Raw genomic sequence first — 5,757 nt, forward strand, 5'->3', positions numbered from 1 at the left:
CTCTCTCTCTAGAATACTCTCTCTGTCTCTCTCTAGAATACTCTCTCTCTCTCTCTCTCTATTTCTAGGCTTTCTCTCTCTTAAAGAATCTCTCTCTCTCTCTCGCACACGCGCCGCTTCTCACCTCCCTCTCTCTCTCTCTCTCTCTCTCTCTCACGCGCGCACACATATAACACACGCATACAACCCAGTTCGCTGCTATTGATCTCTCTCTCTCTCTCTCTCTCTTTCTCTCACACACACACACACACACACATCCAGTTCTAACCTCTCTGCTATTGATCTCTCTCCCTCTCTCTCTCTCTCACACACACCCGTTTCTCTGCTTGTGATCTCTCTCTCTCTCTCTCACACACACACACACACCCATTTCTCTGCTTGTGATCTCTCTCTCTCTCTCTCTCTCTCTCTAAACCTGTTATCCTTCATGGCCACAGTCTAATTACAGAAAACCTTAGCATTCTCTCTCTCTAATTACTTTCATTACCTCACCGTTATCTCAATCATGGAATCCTCCCCCGCACACCTCCTCAGTACCCACCACAAGCCCTCCCTAATTAATGACGGCGGAGCGATTATAAGCGATGATTCTAAGAGGGATAATCACCCAACTACTCAGAAATTAGATCCCTCTTTAGTGTACTGCACAAGCGCCGAGAGCTCCAGCTGCTCACTAATGCAAGAGCACAAATTAGAGGCCAGTGATATTAACCTTAATAACGTTCTTAATCTCAATGAATTATGCAGCATGTGTGGAGACTTGGGTATTGCAGAGCTTCTCTTCCTGTGCATCAAATGTTCACACAGATATCAACACACGTAAGTCTCTCTCTCTCTCTCCTTCCTTACCCTTATGTAATTACTAATCATTCCTGTTTCTTTAGAGCAATAATTAAATGAAATAATCACAAGAATTTGCAGTCCTGCATTACATGGCTATATTAGCTCAGTAAACCATAAAGACGAGAAGCTGGCTTTGGATTATTTGTGGATTAATCTCATATGCTAACTATGAAGTAAAAGCTGCAGGAAGCATGGGATGGCTTCCACCCAGGCCATGATTTTATGATTTAAATCAACAATATTAAGAAAGATGATATAGCCTATCTGGCTAACCTATGCTTCTTGAAATTATTAATTCATGATTAGCATGTAATGTTCTAAGCTTAGTTCAATTAGCTAGTTAATATCATGGCCTAGCTGGCTAATCCATGCTTGTAATCATGGCCTGTGGATGTATAGTATGTACCTCACAGGACTCAAAACCATGGTTAATAATATGCTAAATGGCATGTTTGTCAGAATTGACCATGGGATGATAATGAGGCATATCTTCAAATCGCAGGCTTAAGATAAGGACAGTAGTTGATTATTGATGGGATTAAGATTTGGATTAGTTGGTTAATACAGCTTGTCTCCTGCAGGCGGGCATTGGTCATGATGAAGTTTCTGGTCTTCAGTTAGCTGATTAGTTGTAAATGATTGACATATGCAGTAAACTTTTGGATTATGTCACCTTAGAGCCCTATAAGAGTCAGACTTACAAAAAATGAATTAAAAATCTAATTAATGCAGCATTATTTCATGTATTATTACAATATGATCACTGGATTTCATGTGTCATTTAGTTATGTAATGCCATGCAGTCCAACATGATTCATGTTTGATTATTAGCTTAATTATCTTGGGGACACACATGAAAAAAATGTATAATATAATCTGAGAGGGTTGTTTTATTAGGTCTACTGAGAGTCTTTATATTCACAGGAGTGATTAGCTTCTAATGTAATTTATTAGGTCTACTTAAGAGCCTTTATATTATAAGGAGTGTTGTTAATTAGCTTCTAATGTATTTAGGTAGGGTAGGTGTACTTATCATCTATATCACTAGTATGTACACAGTGTGCAGATAATGGTATACTCTCATAAATACATGTATCAACAGGCCAATTTTCTTTGTTTCCTCGGCGCGCATGTAGGTGATATGGGGGTTTTCTTCGCGCATGCAGGTGATATGGGGATTTTCTTTGTCCATGTAGTATATGGGGGTTTTCTTTGACCCGCTACGTCCGCCCAATCTGAATGCATTGTAACATTATATGGCTTGGCAAGATTCATCATCTTGCAGTATTGCATTACAGTGTGATATTACTTGATTATAAGTATCATTGCTTGCTATTATAACCTCCAGTCTTTTGTATTCTACCTCCCTTGATTTTATGTTCACTTGTCTTATCATAACCTTAAATCTCATTTATTTTCACTGTACATACTTGATTTCATTTATCATTGTGTTATTTAGCTTGTTGTTGTCTGATATGATTTGCAGTTATGCATTATAGTAATTTAACATGACTTGCAAAAATGGTACATTTTTATATAATTTTTTTTTAGCATTGCAGCATCTGTTCATGTATTATTCTGTAGCACTGTGCTACTAATAATTATGACAATTCCCATGTATTATCACATCGCTTGATTGCATGCCAGTACTGTTGTATTATATGATTTTACATATTATGGTATAATTTGTGGTTGATTAGCATTGATTTAAGCAGTCGTACAGTATTTAACTATCAATATTCTAATCCAATCTGCAATTTTGATTGGATTTCTCAGGTATTGCAGCAGATCTTATCCTAACATGGGTCCAGAGGCATCAATATGCAATTGGTGTTTGCATCATGAAGACTCGTTATCAGCTAAGCTTGAGATTAGCACTAATCCAATTCCAATTCCAAATCCAAATCTAAATGAGAAGCTTAATTATCTATCTGCACAAGATGGAGAGCAGTCGATGATAAGGAGGCACAGCAAAGCGTTCGAGTACTTGCTAATGGTAGCGGAGTCATTTCCTCATATGGATGATAATCAGGGGATTAGCGAGGCTAATGATGGATTAAGGCAAACACAATACGCGAGCACAATATCTAATACAGATAAAATGATGGCTTTTGGAGGGCATATACCCAAACGCCAACGCTGTACAAAGGGTATTAATGCTTTGAAATGTAGGAAAAAGGGTCTTCAATTAAGCCCTCCGAGAGCTAATTATCGTAGATATAAGCTGCTAGCAGATGTGTTATGCTAAGCAAAACGATGTAATCAAGCTTAATACTGCAATTAAGTACTATGAGCTTTGCGTGACTTTGATTGCAGTGAATTTGTGATCATGATTTCGCTTTTCTTTATTACGTCGCTTGATTTCTGAGTCGCCCTCTTAAACAGTGAGCTGAAAGCTCTAGATTAGTCTGTTAATCACATGCTTTTACGTTTAATTATGTGTGGCATGCTTTGCCTCATGATTTCGCTTTTCTTTATTACGTCGCTTGATTTCTTAGTCGCCCTCTTAAACAGTGACCTGAAAGCTGTAGATTAATCAGTGCTAATCACATGCTTTTACGTTTAATTATGCGTGGCATTATCCTTGCTTTTGATTAAATATTATTTAGTAGTGATGATGCCAATGCCTGATAATATATATATGTTATTGTGATTTGTGGTAATGATAGCACTGCATGCTTGCCCAATGCCCATTGCTTAGTGAAAGTTTGTGTGTGTGTGTGCACACACTCTTATCACCTCCTCTAAGGTGATAGAGTAAGTAGTGAAATGCTCAATAATATATGCTATCATGTGTGTGTATTCTTATCACCTCTTCCAAGGTCCTCTTCACACGTGCTTGGTCAACCATTCCTTCCTTTTTCACACATTAGTACGTGCCCTTTTATCACCTCTCCTAAGGCCCTCTCCTAAGGCCCTCTACACACATACTTGGTCATTTCATACCTCCCATCTCACACGCATTACTACCCATCCAAAAGCCTTGTCAAATAAGTGCACGTGTGTGTGTGAGCGTGTGCACGTGGCTTTGTGTGTGAGTGAGTGCGTGCATGTGTGCACGTGTATGTGTGTGTAAGTGAGCACATTTGTGCATGTGGCTTTGTGTGAGTGAGTGCATGCATGTGTGCACGTGTATGTGTGTAAGTGAGCACATGTGCGCACGTGTGCATGTGTATGTACTCATGTATGCATATGTGCACGTGTGGTGTATGTACTCATGACCTCTATTAAGGCTCTCTACACTCATGCTTGGCCACCCATTACTCCCCTTTTTTACACAAGATTTTACAAATTCTATGATAAGGACAAACACCTCCATTTCACCATGAAGAAATTATTGAACCACCCATCACATTGTGTCAACGTTCTAAAAAACCACCAAAACTTTTGATTAAAAACAACCTTGAACTTTTATGATTGAAAATTCAAACATTGATTAATTTTCAAAGGTTTTGAACTAGTTGAAACTATAAATTATTGTATATGTTCATGAATCCTTACTGTACAACTATAATATGATGCAATTCTTTTTTCCAGTGCGCTCTAAATAGATAATAGAGGTGCCTCAACATAGGCTAGAAAGCAAGGCTAACGTAAGAGTAATACGATTGCCTATTGTAGCATTATATAATTTGTTTAAAAGAAACACATTAATAGCTCATTAGTCTCATGGAGATTTCATGAAGTTAAGATATTTGCTTTGGCACATGGTCTAAATGCGAAGGATTGATGGACATCTTTAGAAATAAATACTTCCAAAGACTACAAAACTCATCAGGGAAAATCGGGACTCATTTTGTGGTCCTGTAAGATAATCCACATCACCCTAATTTTTGTGTCCCAAAAATTAGAAAAAGAAAGAATTTTTGACCCTTTTGTGTATTTTTTTAGAGAGATAATCAACACGGTGGTCTAGACCTTCTTAAATGCTCAAGAATATACCGTCGTCTTATGGGTGCATAATAAATATTAAAAGAATAAAGGCACAATATGTATCTATAGGTAAACGAACTCTCATTAATGCACTTTTTGAGCGTGTTTATTTCCTCTTTGGCGAAGGATTTTTCTTCTAGTGACTTTTCCCTCCCATTTTAGACATTCAATTGCATTTCTCATGAACTCAGGGTATTGCGAGCTCATCATTGTGCTACATTGTGACTTAGTTGCATCACGTTGATATGGGAGAGAAGAGGAAGCCATATCATATGCACATAGATCTTGAAGAAGAATATGCACCTTTGAAGAAAAGAAACCAGTCCCAACTTTCAATCAATGGAAGTGATGAGGGCTCCAGGCTCAAAGCATATAGACCTATGGTGTGATGGATCTATGTATCCAAATAATCCTCTAACCTCAAGCACACCCTCATTCTCAAATCCAACCTCATTGATTAGATATGTTGGCGATGGTCACCAAGGAATGCTTGGCTATTGCAATGCACTAAGCCAATCGAATAGAGTTCTAAAAGACTTGAATTGTGCAGCACGGTTGGAGTATAGTCATCTGCAACAAATGTACACCTCTCTTCAAGAAAGAAGTTTACAACTCTTGTGTAAAATAGAGTCTCAATCTAAAACAATACAGGAGCTTGACAAGAATTTACAGGTTGCACATGTAAAAGCAACAAGCATTGATATGAGAGCAAGAAAAAGGAATCTGAGGAACATAGAGCAACTTAATCCAAGTGGTGGAGAAGTCAAGAAAAGAATACAAGCTACAAGGTAATAAATTTCTACATTTCTATGATACAATATTTAGCGCATGTAACTTGTAAATTTATAACAAGACGAATTCGTTTCAGGTGTCTCCTACATCCAAATAAAGAAAACATGGAATCGGATTCAGCAAGCCAGACAATATTTCATGCTTTTATCTTCAAAGATGGTAAGCCAAATGCTCAAGGAGAAGAAGTAT

General features: G+C 37.8%; 1 long non-coding RNA gene across 1 annotated transcript; it reads left to right on the forward strand.

Annotated features, from left to right (window-relative positions):
- The first annotated feature begins 231 nt into the window (after nucleotides 1–231).
- LOC147606458 (uncharacterized) lies at nucleotides 232–3,147 on the forward strand. Its single transcript, XR_015264995.1, has 2 exons — nucleotides 232–819; nucleotides 2,620–3,147. It is a non-coding gene; the product is annotated as an uncharacterized LOC147606458 (long non-coding RNA).
- Nucleotides 3,148–5,757: the final 2,610 nt, after the last annotated feature.

This window comes from Cibotium barometz, chromosome 57 (assembly GCF_041138505.1).
Source record: "Cibotium barometz isolate CiBa-2024 chromosome 57, ASM4113850v1, whole genome shotgun sequence".
Taxonomy (NCBI): Eukaryota; Viridiplantae; Streptophyta; class Polypodiopsida; order Cyatheales; family Cibotiaceae; genus Cibotium; species Cibotium barometz.